The sequence below is a fragment of the Narcine bancroftii genome, chromosome 4, assembly GCF_036971445.1.
Source record: "Narcine bancroftii isolate sNarBan1 chromosome 4, sNarBan1.hap1, whole genome shotgun sequence".
In the NCBI taxonomy this organism is placed as follows: Eukaryota; Metazoa; Chordata; class Chondrichthyes; order Torpediniformes; family Narcinidae; genus Narcine; species Narcine bancroftii.
In genome coordinates, this window is record NC_091472.1 from 90465220 (window position 1) to 90484993 (window position 19774).

At 46.2% G+C, this 19774-nt stretch overlaps 1 long non-coding RNA gene and 1 other non-coding gene across 2 annotated transcripts in view; one reads left to right on the top strand and one right to left on the bottom strand.

Moving 5' to 3' along the window:
• LOC138760818 (uncharacterized) overlaps positions 1 to 19774 on the top strand; it is a 121775-nt gene that overhangs the window by 35038 nt on the left and 66963 nt on the right. The window lies entirely within an intron of this gene.
• Positions 4374 to 4487, bottom strand: LOC138762519 (U5 spliceosomal RNA). The gene has a single exon (XR_011356927.1). It is a non-coding gene; the product is annotated as a U5 spliceosomal RNA (small nuclear RNA).

Below are 19774 nucleotides of genomic sequence, written 5' to 3' on the forward strand. Positions count from 1 at the left end.
CTCAGAATCAGGTTTATTGTCATTAACGTGTCAAGAAATTTGTTTTGTAGCAGCAGTATTGTTCATTACAAGTGAAATATTGTTATAAATTACAATGCATAAATAGAAGATTTTTTAAAAATGCGATAAAGAGAGAGTGAGGTTGTAGCCATAGGTTCATTATCCGTTGAGAACTCTGATGGCAGAGGGAAAGAAGCAACTTTTGTAATGTTGAGTGTGTATTTCCTTCCAGATGGTAGCATTGAGTAAAGGGCATGGCCTGGGTGGTGAGGGTCCTTGATGATTGAAGCACTTCTGTCACCTACAGGAGGACCAAAGGATGAGCAAGTTCCAATAAATGATCTGACAAAATATTAACTGACCATTGATACCTATGGATCACTGAACAGGTGTCATCGTGGACAGGTGTCTCCCAGTGGGATCATTCTTGTACAACCAGAACATCACCCTCCTTGCATGTTGTCCTCGAGACGGCTGCGGTGGAGTGGAGACTGTCGCTCACCTCTTTGCTGAATGCAGATTCACAAAGAGTGTGTGGAGAAGGATGCATGGGGCTTTGTCATGGTTCATTCCCCAGTGGCAGCATGACAGAGGACACACTCTGAGTCTGACACCCAGAACTGCTGGAAGACTCAGTGAAAGATGCCTGAAGCCTGTTGGTCTTTCAGCATACTGAGATGGTAGCCTGGGAATGCTGCTGACTGGCAGGCTGCAGGAGGTTGTGCTGAGTGACACACTGAGGCTTGGTGCAGCCAACATGAGGGTGTAGTGGGGAAGGACCACAGTCTAGAGTCCACCCAATACTGGGCACTGAGGTGCTGTCAGAGGGAGGCCTCTCAACCATCAGAGAGGGAGAAACGAGAAGGACCACAGTGGCAGTAACGAAGTTTGTTGAGGAGAATGTAAAATATACAATTATGAGAATGTCGATATGATTGACTCTATGAATGTGAAAAGTCAATGGTTTTTTTTAGACATATAGCTCAGTAATAGGCCATATTGGCCCACTACTCTGTACCACTCAATTTCTTAAGTAAAGCCACAATTTTGGAGAAACTCAACAGGTCAAGCAATGACCTTATATATAAGTGACCTTGTATAGTGAAGATTGTGGTGAGATTAATATGTAGCTGCCAATGGATAGCTGGCCTGTCCCCCACTGGTGACTCACTCCCTGGGAGTGACCTTGGAATAAGGGTCAACCTGGGAGTGACCTTGGAATAAAGGTCAACCTGGGAGTGACCTTGGAATAAAGGTCAACCTGGGAGTGACCTTGGAATAAAGGTCAACCTGGAGTGACCTTGGAATAAAGGTCAACCTGGGAGTGACCTTGGAATAAAGGTCAACCTGGGAGTGACCTTGGAATAAAGGTCAACCTCCCTCTCCCTGTCCTCAGTCGAGCACTTGGAATTGGTCCAGCTACGTCTAAAGTATAATAAAGCCTATCGTTCCTCACTCTTTGGAGTTATTGATGGAGCCTATCAAAAGTAAAAATATATAACTAATGTTTCAGGCTTGAGCCCTTCATCAAAGTATGTAAAAATGTCGGCAGGCATCCAAAACAATTTTCTTGTATTATAAATAATAAATTGTGAATGAAGTATATTTGCGCTGTAGACCAGCTCTGCGGAAGATACCTGTAGGTCTTCCTTCGAGGCTGTTCTGATGCCAAGCAGGATCCAGGGAAATTTCTCCGTCCAGTTGGAGCTGGTGAGGCGTGCCATGAGAGCCAATTTGAGGTGCTGGTGAAAATGCTCCACGAGATCTTTGGCCTGGGGATGATACGCAGTGGTATGGTGGAGCTTGATTCCCAAGAGGTTTGCCAGCTGTGACCAGAGGGCGGATGTGAACTGGGCACCCCATCACTCGTCATGTGTGTTGGAACGCTGAACCTGGTGATCCAGTGGGTGAGCAAAGTTCTGGTGCAGGACTTGGTGGAAGTGTCTTTCAGCGGGATGGCTTCCGCCCACCTCGTCGTGCAGTCGTCCACAGTCAACAAGTAGCTGGCGTGCCTGGACACCGGTAGGGGGCCCACGATGTCGATGTGGATATGCTCAAACCTCTTGGTGGGGGGGGGGTGTCGAACTGCTGCACTGGAGCATTAACATGGCGCTGGACTTAAGAGGCCTGGCACTGTGTGCAGTTTCTCACCATCTTGGCTACTTGTTTCTTGATGCCGTACCACATGAAATGTTCTGCTACCATGCGCACTGAGGCCTTGACCAAGGGGTGAGTCAAGTCGTGGACCACACTGAAAGCCTGTGGCCTCCATTGCGGCAGGACTACCCAGTACGGCGAGCCGGTAGAGACATCACAGAGCAGTGTGTCGGGGCTGTCCGGCAGTTTAAGGTACTTGAGGCAGAGGCCCATGATAGTGGTGTGGAAGGCCTGTGTTTTCTCGTTCCCCTTCTACACTTGTGCTAGCTGGGCATAGTTCAGGCCGGGTGACAGGTTGTGGATGGTGGGTCTTGAGAGCACGTCTGCAATGACATTGTGCTTATCTGCTCAGTGTCGGATGTTGTTGGTGAATTCCGAGATGTAGGACAGATGTCGCTTCTGGCGCACCAACCAGGGATCTTTGGCCATGGTGAGGGCCTGGGTGAGCGGTTTGTGGTCAGTGAATACTGTGAATGGCCTGCCCTCCAGGAAATATCAGAAGTGCCTGATGGAAAGATACAGGGCCAGGAGCTCCCTGTCGAAGGGACTCTATTTAAGTTCAGGAGGGCGGAGGCGCTTGCTGAAGAATGCAAATTGGCGGCACTGGCCATTGACCAATTGCTCCAGGACACCCCCAATGGCCGTGGTTGAAGCATCCACAGAGTGCGGTGTGGGCTTCAGGCTGCGGGTGGGCCAGTAGGATGTCCCTCACCAGGGTGTCCTTCGTTGTGGTGAAAGCGTTCTTGGCCTCTTCCATCCTCTCCAGGGTCTTACTTTCGGTGGAGATCAGTGCGAACAACAGGTGCATGATGTGAGCCGCCTCTGGGATGAAACAATGGTAGAAGTTGACCATCCTGGTGAATTCTTGCAGACCTTTGAGGGTATCGGGCTTCGGGAACTGGAATGTGGCTGAGACCTTCTCGGGTGCCAGGGTGGCCCACCCGCAGAGATGGTATGACCCAGGAACTGCAGGGACTGCTTGCCGAACTGGCACTTGGCCACGTTGACGGTGAGGTCGAACTCTGCCAGGTGAGCAGATAGTGCACAGAGGTGGACTTTGTGTTTATCGTGGCCCCAACTGGTGATGAGCATGTCATCGAGATAGATAAACATGAAATCCTGATCTCTGCCCACTGTGTCCATTAGCCGTTGAAATGTGAAAGGGCATCCGCAGAAACTCGAATAGGCCAAAGGGGGTGATGATGGCGGTCTTGCCGATATCATCACGGTGGACCGGGATTCGATGATACCCCCGTACCAGGTCGACCTTCCAGAAAACTCGGGCGCCATGCAAGTTGGCCGTAAAGTTCTGTATAAGTAGGATGGGGTATTGATCTGATGTTGTTGCATCGTTGAGGTGACGGTAGTCACCACATGAGCGCCAGCCCCCAGAAGACTTCGGGACGATGTGGAGGGGGGAGGCCCAAGGGCTATCCAAACTGCAGTTGATCCCCAGCTCCTGTAGTCAGGGGAACTCCTTCTTTGCCGTTTGCAGTTTCTTGGGGGGCAAACGTCTGGCTTTGGCGTGGGGGGGGTGGGCCTGGGTCGAAATGTGGTTTCTTGATCAAGCGCGCTCACAACGTGGTAGAACATCGTGGCGTTTGAGGTGATGTGTCTGAAGTGAAAATGCACCTCCGCCTGCCCAAACCAAGTGTGTGGACGATGCGTCCGGGGGTGGGAGGTGTTTCACCATGACCGCGTTGACTGCTGCTGAATTCTTGTCGGGAGGCCAGAAAAACATTTGGTCACCAATGTAGCGGCAGCTACTAACTCCGAAACACCACAGGACTCTGAGGGGTTTCTGTTGAACTGATTTATTCAAACTTTGCACGCATCCTTTAAGGGTGGCGTGAGCTCTGCCCTGCACTGGGGGTGATGTCATCACGTTCGCCCGAGGTGTATGCTTTGGCTTAAGCCACGAGATACTGAGATCCCCCAACAGCCCCATCTTCCCACAGCTTCCCCACCGGCGCAATGATATAAGTGGGGCCAGTTGCCAGGAGAGGTAGGTGCCGCCATGACAGTTCAAGATAGAAATGTCACTTGCTGGGCAGAACTGAAGCTTTTGAGGAAACTGAACATCCTATTACACAGTATGTAAGTTGAACTCAACTATAAAGTTGAATAAACATATTCAAAATTAAGTTGTAGACCAAGTCCCCCATCTAACTGCATAAAGCAAAATAAAAGATTATTTCTATTTTTTTATTTTAACAAGCCCCACAGATGCAGGGCATCAAAAAATTAGTTAAAACTCTGAGTGTTCCTCTCCACGGAAATCTTTAGTAAAAGGCGAAAGATTTATACGATCTGAAAAGAAACCAGAGTATACTGAAGATTAAATTGTGACTGCTCTCAGCTCACTGAGCATTTACCACTTTAAACTCAAACAGAGCAGTTGCAATGACATGAACCCAATATAAATGTCGTTAATCTGGTCATTTTTGCAAAACAGGCGTTTTGTTTTAGTAAGTTATAGCTTTCACAGTGAACCTCCAGATCCCAAACAATTCACGTATAGCAGCAAATTTTTAGTATCTTGGATATAATTCTCTGCTCAGCATGCAAGGCATTATGGGTATGTAAATTAATGGGCTGGGCTTTTTTTGATACAATTGTGAGCCGGGAAAAGGCGATTGTATCAGATCCACAGTTTCAGTTGTTATTAAGTTCTTTGTGCTGAAGCTAAGTGGCATTTGTAGTTTATTTTTAAATATTGTAATCCCTGAAAGAGATTTCAGGTTCAATTTCAATAGACCCTGAAGAGTTAATATGGAACACACAAAAGTGCTGGAGAAACTCAGCAGGTTACACAGCATCTACAGGATGTGAAGGGTAATGAATATTTGCAGTCTGAGATCCTCGTCAAGGTCTGAACCAAAAGTAGGCAGATGCCTGAATATAAAGGTGAAAAGAGGAGAGGAAGAGGCAAGGGGAGTATCTGGGAAGAACAAAGATAAAAATGCTGATGTGATGGGGGTAACTGAAGGATGAGGGAAGGGGTGAGAGTTGGAAGTAAGGAGACAGAGGGATAGAGAAAAAGAGAAACAATAGGAACTGAAATTCAATGTTAATGCAATCTGTTTGGAGTGCCCAGATGGAATATTAGATGTTGTTTTTCCAGTTTAAGGTAGTTTCAGTTTGGCAGTTCATGAGGCCATGGGTAGAAATACTGGAATGGAAATGGTGTGTTGAATTAACATGGTTGGCGACTAGGAGACCCCTGGTTTTGCAGGAGACAGAACAAAGGTACTCAATGAAACAATCGCCCAGTCTGTCCAGTCACAACAGGAGCATAGGGTGCAGTAGATGACCCTTGCAGATACTTGGTGAAGTACTGCTTCACTTGGAAGGGAATCCCATGGTCAGAACCCACCAACATTATGCTGGTGTTCTTCTCTGACTGCTACCTCTTTCACATCTCCTGTCACCTACAGGAGGACCAGAAGGTGGCTAGAAGAATGTGGAAGCTAAATGTGAAGATGCTGACCTCAGAGAACATAGAACTCTCTGCAACAATCCCAACCTCACCAACAAACCCGCAGTCAAGGATGGTGAAGTTGTGGTCTGGTGCACTGGCTCTACATTGCCAAGGCAAGATGAAAGCTATCAGACACCTCCTCCTATCGACCCCTCACACAGGACCCCACCACTATACATCAAGCCACCATCTTCAATCTCATAACTTCTGGTCACATAATACATAAATCCAACCATTCGGACAGACCCATTGTTTCTGCCTGCTCCTGTCCCACCGAACTAGTTTCATCCTACCACGACTCTTTTCTCCCCAGGTCCAGTCCTTCCCCACATACATCTGCGAAACCTCACGTGCTCTCCATCTCCTCAATGACTTTAGGTTCCCTGAACTGGGCAGCCTCATCTTCCTGACAGATGTTCAATCCCTTTATACCTCTATCCCCCACAAAGAAGGTCCAAAAGCACTTTGCTGCTTCCTGGACCAAATACCCAACCAGTCACCTTCTACCACCACCCTCTACCTGGCAAAACTTGTCCTCACTCTAAACAACTTCTCCTTCAACTCATCTCATTTCCTCCAAATTAAAGGAGTAGCTATGGGTTCCCGCATGGGCCCCAGATTCACCTTCCTGTTTGTGGGCTTTGTGGAGCAATCCATGCAGCAAGGTCCCCCAATTTTTCCTCCAGTATATTGATGATTACATTGTGGCTGCCTCATGCACTCATATGAACTTGTCAACTTCATCCACTTCATGGCCAACTTTCACCCTGATCTCAAACACACTTGGTCCATCTCCGATTACATTCTCCCCTTCCTGAATCTCTCTGTCTCCATCTCAGAAGACAAGCTTTCCACTAATATGTACTGCAAACCCTCCAATTCCCACAACTACCTGGACTATACCTCCTCACACCCCGTCCCTTGCAAGGATTTCATCCCCTCTCAATTTCTCCATCTCCACTGCATCTGTTCCCAAGATGAGGACTTCCAGTCAAATCCCCTGGCCCCTCTGCCCTCAGAAGCAACAAACATAGAATCCTCCTCATCCTCACCTACCACCCCACCAGCCTCTGCATCCAACATATTATTCGCTGGAATTTCTGGCACTTAATACAGGATCCCACCACCAGACACATTTTTCCCTCTCCTCCCCTCTCGGCCTTCACAGGGTCCGCTCCTTTCGCAATTCCCTCATGCATTCATCCCTCCCCACCCATCGCATCCCTGACACCTTCCCCCTGTGCCTGCAGGAGATGCAACACTTGCGTCCATACCCCCTCCCTCACCACGGTCTGGGGCTCCAAACAGGCCTTTCACGTGAAGCAACACAACACTTGTACATCCAGAGGACTTATTTTCTGCATCCAGTGCACCCTTTGTGACATTCTCTACATCGGAGAGATCACTTCGCTCAGCATCTTCTTTCCATCAGCAACCACAGCGACCTCCCAGTGGCCAAACATTTAAATTCCAAGTCACACTCCCGCACTCACATGTCTGTCCATGGCCTTATGTACTATCCCACCCTGACCACCTCAGATTGGAGGACAACAACTTATTTTCCATCTGGGCACTATCCAGCCAGGAGGCATTAACATTACTGCCCTCCACTATACCTGCTTTCTTTTTCTTTACCCCTCCCCTCTTCCTGTCTTTCCAGTTCTTCTGCCCACCCACCCATTTATTGCTGCTGTCCCTTCCCTCCTTTCTCCACATATCATCTCCTGCCTTTGCCTCCTCCCCCCTCCCCACTCTTTTGTTCGGACGCCTTCTGGAATTTTCTCATACTCTGATGATGGGCTCAAGCCTGAATTTTTACCTTTGCTACATAAAGGACACTGTTTGACTCACTGAGCTTCTCCAGCATTTTGTGTTTTTACTTGGAGGAACTAAAGAAAATGTAGTTCTTATAAGAACTGATTAACTGGATTCTGTGAGAAGTGAGGAGCTATAGCAGCAGGACAGAAGAGGAAGACTTCTGAGAGGACGTTTGGGAGCAAGAGATCATTTGGTGTGAGCTGGCTTGCTGACGCAGGGGTGGATCCATGCGGATCGGCGGACCAATTTAACACCCTTCCCAAGACTAGAGAGATGATTATGGACTTCAGGAGGACCAGGAATGACCACCCTCCACTACACATTAATAGCTCGGTAGTGGAGAGAGTAGCGAGAACCAAGTTCCTCAGACTCCACTTAAGAAGTGATTTATCCTGGACACTCAGTATATCCTCACTTGTCAGGAAGGCACCAGCAGTTCCATGAGGATGGCTGCAACAGGAAACCCTTCTTCAGCAGCACTCAAAATCTAAGGTGACAATGAAGGTCCTTAGCGAGGGATCACCATTTTCCCGGGACCTCTTCATATACAAGGTCCTAATGGCGTGCCTCAAATTTGAGGTGAAGGACATCTACTGTCTCAAGGATGTCAAGGACAACAGTCACTTTGCTGTGACATTCAAAACCTCGGCTGGATGGCAATCATTGCTTCAGGATTTCCAGGAGAAGGGGAACTTGGCTGCACTCTCACTTTTCAGCCACTCTTCACCCTTCCAAAACCGAGAAATAACGGTGCACGTTTAACTCACATGTGCCAGTCATGGATGTGCTCACCTTCCTTGGCCATTATGTCGAGGAGACAGGGACCTGAATGGATGTCAAAGACATGTTTGAAATCTGGACCAACAAACGTAAAGTGAAGGTGAAGCTGAGAGAGGGCAGCAAAGAGGCCATCATCCACCCTTCCCCACCTTCGGTGTTTGCCATTGGATTAAATCATGGATGGTCTATGCCATCAGCCCAGAATGTGCAGGATTTGTAACAAACCAGGACATGCAGCAGCCCAATGCCACGCAATCATCTGCAAAAACTGCAAGGAGGAAGGCCACAAGACCAAGGACTGCAGAGAAACCTGAAGGGTATTAGGCCACCTCTACAGAACCTGCCCAAAATGCATGGCCTCTACACACGGGAAAAAAGGGGGAAATTTGTCAACAGCACCCTCCCAAAGAGGTCAACACTCCCTCAACCTTGACTGTGACTAGGACTCACAGTGGTTCACAGACTGTGACAGAGACCGAGATCAAGGGAAGAGAAGGTTCGATGATGCCTTCATTGAGCAGACGTTGTGTCTGACTTTATGAAATCTCAGCCTGCTGTGCTGGTACATCCTGCTCTTTGTAGAAATAGGTTTGCAGTCCGAGGACAGATTCGGGAAGAGAGGTGGGGGAGTGGGGGGGGGGCGGAGGTTGATATTCAGTGTGGAGAGGCTGCCTGTGGGTTCTGATTTTAGGGGCCCTCCATTCCAAACTGTTACAGAATACTCCAAGGTCACGCTTTTTAGGTGACACAGGAAGTCCAGACCCAACAACACCAGAGCACACAATTCATCAGGTATATACAGGCAAAATTTACAGAAATCCCCCTCTTCAAACGACAGAATGTTGTTGAACACACGTAAAATGTGAATTCAACATAGGAATATGTGGTAATTGGAAGGATAAATATTTAGGTTGTATTTTTGCACAGTCCGTGAGTCCATGAAGCTTTCAGTAGAGCCTGCATCGATTAGGCATTTAGTGGAATGTCCATTTACCTTAACAGTCACTATGGAGTTGCTGAGCTGGTGTGGTCTTTCCTGATCTAGGACCAATGAGGCTAGGACCCCAGAGACTCCATACTCCTCACTTGAGTTGCCCCCACTGTCCTAACTATGGTTAGGGTTCAACAGTAGTTGAAGGGTTCTGGCTTTAGGTGGGAAACCAGGGTTATACGTGAGCAGATGGGGGTGGAGCCAGCCATCAGAACAACACACTACCAAAGAATCCCAGTTCACTGCACCCACTCTCCCCCACCAAGCTCTAGGGGACCAGGAGCAGACCAGACGCCTCAACTCCCCAGCTCCAGAAGAATACAAACCAGCCAGATGGAGGAGCAGGAGCACAACTGGATCTTCCCCCAGTGACACCACCAGGGATACAATCACCTATGTGCAGGCTTTGGGGATGGACACTTGCCTGGTCAGCTTAGACCAGGAGAAGGCTTTCGACTGAATATCGCACACGTACGTGATGGTTGTGCTCTTCAAAATGGGTTTTGAGGAAGGATTAAACTGCTTTACACAGACATCTGTAGTGAAGTCCAAGTCAAAGGGTGGGAAACAGACAGCATCCCCATCAAGTCTGGAGTCAGGCAAGGCTGCCCACCATCTCCAGTCTTATTTGTGTGCTGCATAGAGCTCTTTGCTAAATTCATCAGGAAGGATGAGGGCTTAAGAGGAGTATCATTGCCAGGCAGCAGGAGATCACATCAAAGCCTCCCTGTATATGGATGATTTCATGGTCTTCTGTTCAGATACATGATTGGTCTGGAGACTGACCAGCATATTCAAGCAATTTGAGTCCACATCGGGTGACCAGAAGAAGACTGAGGCAATGCTTTTCGGTAACTTAACCGACTGGTCAATCATCCCCCTCACAGTCAGATCTGACTACCTGAAGGTGCTGGGGATCTGGTTTGGTGGGGCTGAGGCCTGCAACAAGAATTGGTCAGAGTGGATCACAAAGGTCCACCAAATATTGGGACTGTGGGTATGGTGCTCCCTCTTGATGCAGGGGAAAAACCTAGTCATCAGGTGCGAGGTGATCTCAGTACTGCTGTATGTAGCACGGGTGTGGCTCATCCCCCGCACCTCCGTCCTGGCAGAGTATTTCAAATTCATTTGGGGATCCAAAGTGGATAGGGTCCGAAGTAGCGCCATTTACAAGTCGCAAGAAAATGGGGGCAAGGCTATACCCATTGTGGATCTCTTCTTGATGACCAAGTGCCGCTATGTGTTGAAGTTCTACCTGTCTTAGGCATTGCAAAGGATAGGCCTAGCCCCATTACCGCATAATGTCCCAGTTAGCTGGACTTTGCCACGCCACCTATTCTTTGTGGAAATTTTTTTCCAGTACACCTTTTGACCAGATGGTCATCAGGCTGGTCAGCACAGAGCATCCTGCAGAAACTGAGAGATGAAGACCCAACGGATTCAGTGGGTTAGTTCCCTGAACAGACTGTTGAGGTCATCTGGTGGAATGCCTCATTGCTAGGACTCACAAAGAGGCACCAGGACTTGGCCTGGTTGGCAGTGAGAGGAGCCCTCCCAGTGAGATTCTTCTTGCACAACCAAAACATCATCCTCCATTGGGATGGCTGTGATGGAGTGGAGACTGTCACCCATCTCTTTGCTCAATTTAGGTTTGCAAAAATTGTGTGGAGAAGCATACAGGGGGCAGCATGACAGAGGTCTCTCTGATCTACAGACTGTTTCCTGGGACACACTCTGTGAAGCCCTGAAATGTGGGGACTATGTATTAAAAAGTGCTGTAATTCTACATGGTCAAACTAAAATGATTACAAATAACCTTCAATAAAATCTGGAATATGCACTTCAATTACATGTGAATTGTTTGATTATAAATGTAAAACCGTGGGGAACAGGGACAAATGAAGGAAAAAAGTGTCTTTGTCCCAAATATTGTGGAAGGCACTGTATTTCTGCAGCCTGGAATGTGACAGTCAGCAGCATTCCCACATTGACATCTCCGTGTTCTGAAAAATCAACAAGTTCCGAGCAGACCAAAGTGCGTCTTTCCCCAAGTTGATGGTCTTCCAGCGGTTCTGGATGTCTGACTCAGGGTGTGTCCCCAGGAATTCTCTGTAAATCAGAGTCTCCTTGATCATGCTGTCGCTGGGGATGGATCATGCAAGGACGCCTGCATCTTTCTCTTTTTTTTGAATATTTTATTTATAGATTTTCAAACTCAAACTCAACAGTTTCCATTAATCAATCACAAATTACAGCCATCAATTATATTCAAAATTCGCCATTGAATCCGAGCCATTTTTTCCCCTTCTCTCCCCCCTCCCCACACTCAACAGACAACAGTTATGCACAACATTTAAGACACCCACAACAAAAGTAAGGAACTCATCAGGAATCTGACACTTGGCACCTAGGCTGGTACATTTTTCATGATTTTACTTGATTGGGATGGAATGGACTTCCTGCCCCTCTCTCAGTAGAGGGGAAGGCGGGGGGACAAGATGGAAGTCCACACTATAACTGAGCTCCTATGAAATTTAAATATGGTTGCCAAATTTTTAGGAAGGTGTTATATTTTTTCCTAAGTTATAGGTAATTTTCTCCAGGAGAATACAGCTTTGCAATGCCCAAGTGGGAGTCGGATTTCCAGGTTACCTCTATGCACTTCTTGGCCACTGCCATTGCAATCAATTCCGCCAGTGGGCTGATATCGCCTCCAACTGTGCATCTTGGGGCCTCACAGTTCGGCGGGCAGCAACCTCCTTTGAAGAAGACCGCAGAGCCCACCTCACTGACAAAAGACAAAGGAGGAAAAGCCCAACACCCAACCCCAACCAACCAATTTTCCCTTGCAACCGCTGCAACCGTGCCTGCCTGTCCCGCATCGGACTTGTCAGTCACCAACGAGCCTGCAGCAGACATGAACATACCCCTCCATAAATCTTCGTCCGTGAAGCCAAGCCAAAGAAGAAAGAAAGAAAGAAGATATGTAATTACACCACTCGGTCACCAGGGGTCATCCCGGTGACCTTGTGTATAAAGCCTTCCAGGTTCATCTTGCAGAGAGACAAGACCTCTTAGTGTACATGTTAGTTTATTAAACCTGTCTTATACTCGCAGTGTGGTTATTGTCAGTACAAATTCAAATTGGATTTGGAATTTGGACAGCTTCATCTTAAGTCTTATGTCCATCATATTTCCCAACAGGAACAGCTTTGGGTCTTGTGGGAATTCTTTACATATGATTTTTTTTCTAGGGCCTGGCCTAGTTCCACCCAGAAGGGTCTCACCTTGGTACATGTTCAGGTTGTGTGCATAAATGTTCCTATCGCAATGTCACATCTAAAATATTGTTCTGAAATTTCTGGTTTATTCTTATTCAATTTTTGTGATGTAAAATATAGCTGGTGCAGAAAGTTATATTGCACCAGTCTACACTGTGCATTAATAATCGTGGTTATGCTGCTCCGACACAGTTCTGACTCATCAAACGTTGTTCCCAAGTCTGACTCCCACCTTTTCCTTGATTTGTGAAGGCCCAGTTTTGGGCCTTCTGCTTGGAGTAAGAAATACATCACTGAGATGAACTTCCCCGTGACCCCCTTTCGAATCAGACTTAATTTGTCCTTGAAGAAAGATCTTATCTGAAGGTAGCAGAAGAAAATCTTATTTGACATGTCATATTTATTTCTGAGCTGCTCAAATGAGATTAATGGCCCTCGCTCCTAACAGTCCTCGATACACCTGACCCCTTTATGGCACCAGGTATCCAGGATCTTGTCCCTACCATCAATATGATTAATTTATTCAGAATCAGGGGTGTTTTTGGGGCACCCCCACTTTAGACCCTACATATTGATTAATTTTGTTCCATATAGAAATTATGTTTTAATATGTGGCTGTCTTTTTCTCCAGATAGTAATTTAGTATCCCATTAAAAATAAAATCTCCTGCTACCTTTACTCCCACTGTGTGCAGACCAATATGTGCCTGGGATGGTACACCTCCTCCCTCAAATAGTGAGGCAATATACCTCAAATGGGCTGGCCAATAATATTTTTTTAAAGTCTGGTAACCTTAAACCACCCAGACTGAAGTCTCAGGTTCATTTTTCCATAGAAACCCTGGCTACCTTCATTCTAACATGTGAATGTAAATTCTAAAAGAATCCTCGGGGCAATGCCATGGGCAGAGTCTGGAAGAGGTACTGAAGCCTCAGCAACACATTAATTGTAACACAGTTGACCTTGTCCACCAGTGTGATAGACGGTCATCCACCTACTTAAGTCCTCAATTCTTCTGAGCAAGGAGCCTGGAATGTGACAGTCAGCACATATAAATTATTTAGATTATTATCCACTCTAACTCCTAGATGTTTGATCCTGTTTTACAGCCTTTTCAAATGACTATTCTCTTGATATTGACTGTAACCCCCTTAGTAAGTGGCATAACTTCACTCTTATCTCCAAATGATCGTATACCCAGAGACCTCTCCATAGTCCTCCAGAGTAGAGTTTACTGGGTCTGTCAGAGATATCATTTCATCAGCAGCAAATAAATTGACTTTGTGTTCCTTCTGGCATACCCTAAATCCCTTAATGTCTGGATCCTGGCAAATGGCCTCAGCCAATGGGTCCATAGCTAGTATGAATAGAGCTTGAGATAATGGACACCCTTGTCAACCAGATCTTGACAGTGGGAAGGCTGAAGACATTTGCTCATTGGTCATAACTTTAGCCTGGGCAATGCTCTTATCTAATTTATAAAAGTTGGCCCTAGCCCCAATTTTTCCAGCACCTTGAACAAGAAGTCCCACTTCATTCTATCAAATGGCTTCTCTGCATCCAGGGCTACAACTATGCTCTCTTCATCCCTTGACTGTGCCAGATGCATTATACTCAGTAGCCCGTTTAAATTGTCCGCTGCCTGCCTTTTTTGCACCATGCCCACTTGATCCTTATTTATTAACTTTGGCAAATGTTTCACCAATCTATTTGCCAGGGCTTTGGCAAGTATTTTACAGTCAGTATTTAATAATGAGATTTGTCTATGAGGATGTTTTCAGTGGATCCCTGCCTTTTTTGAGAATCACTGTAATAATGGCTGTCGAAAAGGATTCTGGGAGGGTATGAGTCTCATTCTACTTCCATAAAAAGAAGTATTAATAAATTCCTTGTAGAACTTGGGCGCGAACCTATTCTCCCCTGGAGATTTGTTAGTTTGCAATAAATCCAATGTCTTTCCTATTTTTTCCTCTGTGAAGGGGAAATCTAACCTTTCCTGTCTTCTAGGTCTAAATTTGGTAGTTCCAATTTTGACAGGAACTCATTAATTTTTATCTGCCCCCCACCCTGCCAATTCTGTTTTATATAGCTTTTCATAAAATTGCCTAAAAGTCTTATTAATTTTTTTTGACTTGTATGAGATCCTGTTATTTCCAATTTGTATCACATTGATCATCTTTGAGGCTGTTCTGGCCTTGACTGCCAGGAGAGGACTTTATGGGCTCTCTTCTCCAATTTGTAATGTTTTGACCTCATTATGGCCTTTTTTGTACTATATGTTTGAAGCTTTTTGAATTTCAGTTTTTTGTTTGTTAGAGCCCTATATTGTTCTTCAGAGCTAGATGTTTTAAAGTCTTTCTCCTTTCTCCTGTTCCATCTCCCTCATGTATTCCTTTCTGACTGCTTTAGTGTATCCAATTATTTGACCTCTCAGATATGCTTTGAGGGTGCCTCAGAGGAGAAATTTATCCAGAGGTGCAGTTGGTCTCACAGAACATGTCGATCTGTGTTCTAACTAAACTACAAAACTCCGGCTTCTTTAACAGCAATGTATTAAGGCGCCATCTATACACCATCTCTTGCTTATCCAGCATTTCTATGATTAATGTCAAAGGTCTCCATGATCCTACCTTTTATGTGGGCTGAAGCCAGAAATAATTCTATCTTAGAGTAGGAAGCTTATTGCCTTGAGTAGAAGGAGTAATCACTCTTCCTTGGGTGATTTTGCCTCCATTCATCAATCAAATTCAGCTCCTTCATAAAAACAATGGTAGTTCTTGCTGCTTTTGTCTTTGCTATTTGTTTTCATTGACTTGTCCAGGACAGGATCTAGACAAAACTTAAAGTTTCCCCCGCACCCCAACTAGAATATTTTCTCTTCCCTCTGCCAGTTTCTAGAAGTATCTTTTATTAACTTTTAATCATCAAGATTGGGAGCATATACATTCACTAGCATCCAGGGCTCTGAATATTTCATTACAAATCTCCCTGCTCTGACTGTGACAACGCTTACCACTCTCACTGGAAAAGTTTTTCCTATCAAGATTGCCACAACCCTTGCCCTAGAACAAAATGAGGCTATTGCCAGGCCCATCCATCCTCTTTTTAACTTTTGATGTTCCTGCTCTGTTAAATGTGTTTCCTTGAGGAAGGCCAGAGCTATTCCCATTTTCTTTATGTGTGCCAAGACTCTTTTCCTTCCATTCAGAAAAAACTTGTATATTTGATATTATTGGCCATTGCCCCAGAGACTCTTCCTAAGCTCATGTTTCCTCCATACCCCAACCACCCCATGTTCAACGTCTACTCAATTCTTTTCCTTCAACAAGATGCTCCAGTCCACCGAGTTTGTGACAAATCCTAGAAAGGAAAAATAGTAAAAGAGACAAAAAGGACAAAAAAGACAAAAAGAACAGGATAAAATGCAAAAACAATAGTAAATTCACATATATATACTTCTCCTTTTAATCTTCCCTCTCCCACCCCCCCCCCCACCCCCACCCCAGTGACTTCACCCTTCCTCACCACAGGCTGTGCATTTTGCACCTATCTACCTCCCACATCACTCCACCCTCATCCGCCCCCTAAGTCCCCCTGGACTATTTTCCTTTTTATAAATTCTCCCACAAATGTATTTATGAAACAAACAGTTAAACTCGCAATTATTATTATCATATGGCGATTATTTACATTGCATTGTTATATCCAACAAAGCATTAACATTATCCATTTGACACTTATTCCTTACAAATCAGCAACTGTTTTACAAGCTTTGACATCTGACAGGAACTTTCTCTCCCCCACCCCTCCCGGCATTACAATTTTTAAAGTTGCTGAGTATCTGAGGTCACCCTTTTGGTTTAGCCATTCTTTTCATTGGCTTGTATTCTTTTCTTTGTTTTAGGAGGGCCACACTTGTATCTGGGTAGAATAGCACCTTGTTTCCCTCCAGCTCCATTGGTCCCCCCTCATCTCTTTCACACCGAAAGCTGCCGCAAATAACTAAAAATTTCTCTTGGCCCTGGTGATGCAGGAGCTTCACCAGTACCGAGCTTGGCCTTTGACCAGGGCCCAGGTGCGGAAAGAAGGACCAATAGGCCCTCTCTACCTCAACTGATTCTCCCATTTTCTCTCTTCCCAATACTTCTGGTAGCTAGCATTGAAAGCACACCATAGGATCTGTCCCTTCTGTGTCCTCTTTTAACTCCACCATTTTTATCGTGTTCCTCTGGTTATGATTCTCCAGAGTATAAATTCTCTGCCAGAGGCATCCTCTTTCTGTCCCCCATGTGGTAACTCACCTCTCCAATTTATTTATTCTGTCTTCATAATCCACAGTTCTTTCCTCCACTTCAGTCACTCTTCCTGACAGTCCAATTAGGGCATTTTCCCATCTGTTCATTTTATTATAAAGTTCCTGTTTTTTTGCTTAAATCTCTGGACAGTATCTCCTCCATCCTTCCTATGGCCTTCCTTTGTGCCCTCTCCCCCACTTGCCAATGCCATCTTGCCGCCCTCATGCTTCCCGACTTTTCCCTGCTCTCTCCTCCTTCCGCTGCCTCTGACCTCCTCGTCACTTCCCTCCTTGCTGGATTCATTGCGGGAGCCATCTGTCATTGCAGGGTTGAGGTTTCCTGCATCCTCCCGCAAGCCACTCTTGCCACCCATTGTGTTCCACTCCTGGGCACTCTTCTTGCTGTCCTTGGGGGGAGGGATGTGACACACCCTCCCTAAGGCTCAGACCTCTCCACAGGTCCCTCACCCCCCAACGACCAGTCGGAAACCACATCGCCTCTCCTACCTGGATCGGTCTCACCTCTTGCTGCCCTCCTGGGCGATGGCTGGCTATATTCTGTGGGTCGCACCTCCGTCGTTGGGATCCTCCCGCACATTTGGGCACATTAAAGGGTGAAAAAATACAGCATGCTGTTGTGCAGAGGGACTTGGGAGTGTTTGTGCATGAATCGCAAAAGTTAGGTTGCAGGTGCAGCAGGTTATTAAGAAGGCAAATGGAATGTTAGCCTTCATCGCTCGAGGAATTGAATTCAGGAGTAGGGAGGTAATGTTGCAACTGTATAAGGTACTGGTGAGACCGCACCTGGAGTACTGTGTCCAGTTCTGGTCTCCATATTTGAGGAAGGATATACTGGCTTTGGAGACGGTCCAGAGGAGGTTTACTAGGTTGATCCCTGGGATGAAGGGGTTGACTTATGATGAAAGATTAAATCGTCTAGGATTGTATTCGCTCGAGTTCAGAAGCATGAGAGGAGATCTTATAGAAACATATAGAATTATGAAGGGTATGGATAGGATAGATGTAGGAAGGTTTTTTGAGCTGGCCGGGGAAACTAAAACAAGAGGACACAGTCTCAAGATTCGGGGGAGTAGACTTAGGACAGAGATGAGGAAAAATAGTTTTTCCCAGAGAGTAGAGAATGTTTGAAACTTTCTAACCAGGGAAGTGGTTGAGGCTGCCTCATTAAACATATTTAAAATTCGGTTAGATAAATTTTTACATGTTAGAGGAATTAGGGGATATGGGGAGAAGGCAGGAAGGTGGAGTTAGGTCATAAATTAGATCAGCCATGATCATATTGAATGGTGGAGCAGGCTCGATGGGCCATTTTTGGCCTACTCCTGTTCCTACTTCCTATGTTCCTATGTCAGTGTCGTCATCTTGGGCTCCACAAGGTGGGCTGGATCGGGTGCTGGCAGTTGCTCCTACCTTACTGGCTGCTTTTATTTGACTGGCATTTTTCCTCCCCATCTTTGTCAGGTATGAACTTTTATTTATCTATTCTTGTTATTTTTAGTGTTTGTACTTTCTTATTTTTAACTGTTTTTTGGCTTTCTTGGTCCGGGAGCTCTAGGGCTCGACATCCTACAGCTCCCTCCTCATCATGTGACCTATCCCTGCATCCTTGTCCACACACTTAGTGAACGTGCATTCAGCAAAGAGGTGGGTGACAGTCTGCACTCCACTGAAGCTGCCTTGTGGGGGGGTTGAAGTGGGGGGTGAAGTTCTGGTTGTACAAGAAGGATATGTGCTGAGGTTCTACTTGTCCCTTGCATTGCGAAGGATGGGCCTTGTCCTATTGCTGTGCAATATCCCAGTCAGCTGGACTTTGACACACCACCTATCTTTCGTGGAAAGATTCTCCCAAACGTGCTGCAGATATTGGGAGATGAAGATTCGATGGATGTGTGGGAGGTTCCCTGAGGAGACCATCCAGGTCATCTGTACATCACATCCATATAATTATGTCAATGTACATTGTTATATTAGTTGCTTATTTAGCACCATTGTCACCACTGTGGCACCTTGTTATTACTCCTCCTTCTGTTGTTTGAGTGATTTCCCCTCAGTCTCAGTACTTCAATGCCCAGTAATGGAAGGCCTCTAAATTGTAGTCCTTCCCCACAGTGTCCTCATGTTGGCCATGCCAAGCCTCAATAAGTTCATCATCACATCTATCTCCAGTATGGAATGTGCCAGTCGGCAGCGTTCTCACATCATCATCTCAGTTTACTGAAAGATCAACAGGTTTTGGGCAGATCAATGCATGACTTTCCCTGAGTTGATGGTCTTCCAGCAGTTCTGGATGTCCGACTCTCTGTGCCTCTCTGGGAACAGCCTGTATATCAGAGTGTTCTGTTATGCTGCTGCTGAGGATGAACCATGACAAGGACCCACCTCCTCCTTCTCCATACACACTTAGTGAATGTGTGTACTGGGTGATGTTCCCATTGAGTAGGAAGGATTTAAATGGGAGGACCCCTCTCATTGCCAGCCAGGCTAAGTGCTTGTTCATGAGCATGGTGACCCTTTCCATTTTGGATTGCCAAATTATCTGAAGACTGCTCTGGTGATCGCAAGGGCAGAGATGTGGGTGATGGACCACACTTGCATTGCTACAGCAATATTGAGAGCACCTCATACCTAATGATCAGGCTTACCCGTTATTGAGAGGGAGCTCCGCGCCCAGACTCAATTTCTGGTGGACCTTTGAGATCTGCTCTGACCAATTCTTGTTGCATGCCTAGGTTCCTCCAAACCAATTCCCCAACACCTGAAGGACTGTGAAGGGAATGGTGGACTGGTCAGACCAGTAACCAAAGAGCATTGCCTCACTCCATTTTTGGTTTACCTTGGTGCTTGATGCCAACTCGCACTGGTTGCAGATGCTGATCAGTCTGTGGACTGATTGTGACTCCTGTGTCCACTCCTCCAGCCCCACCAATCATCCCCTTGGGACCCATACCTGT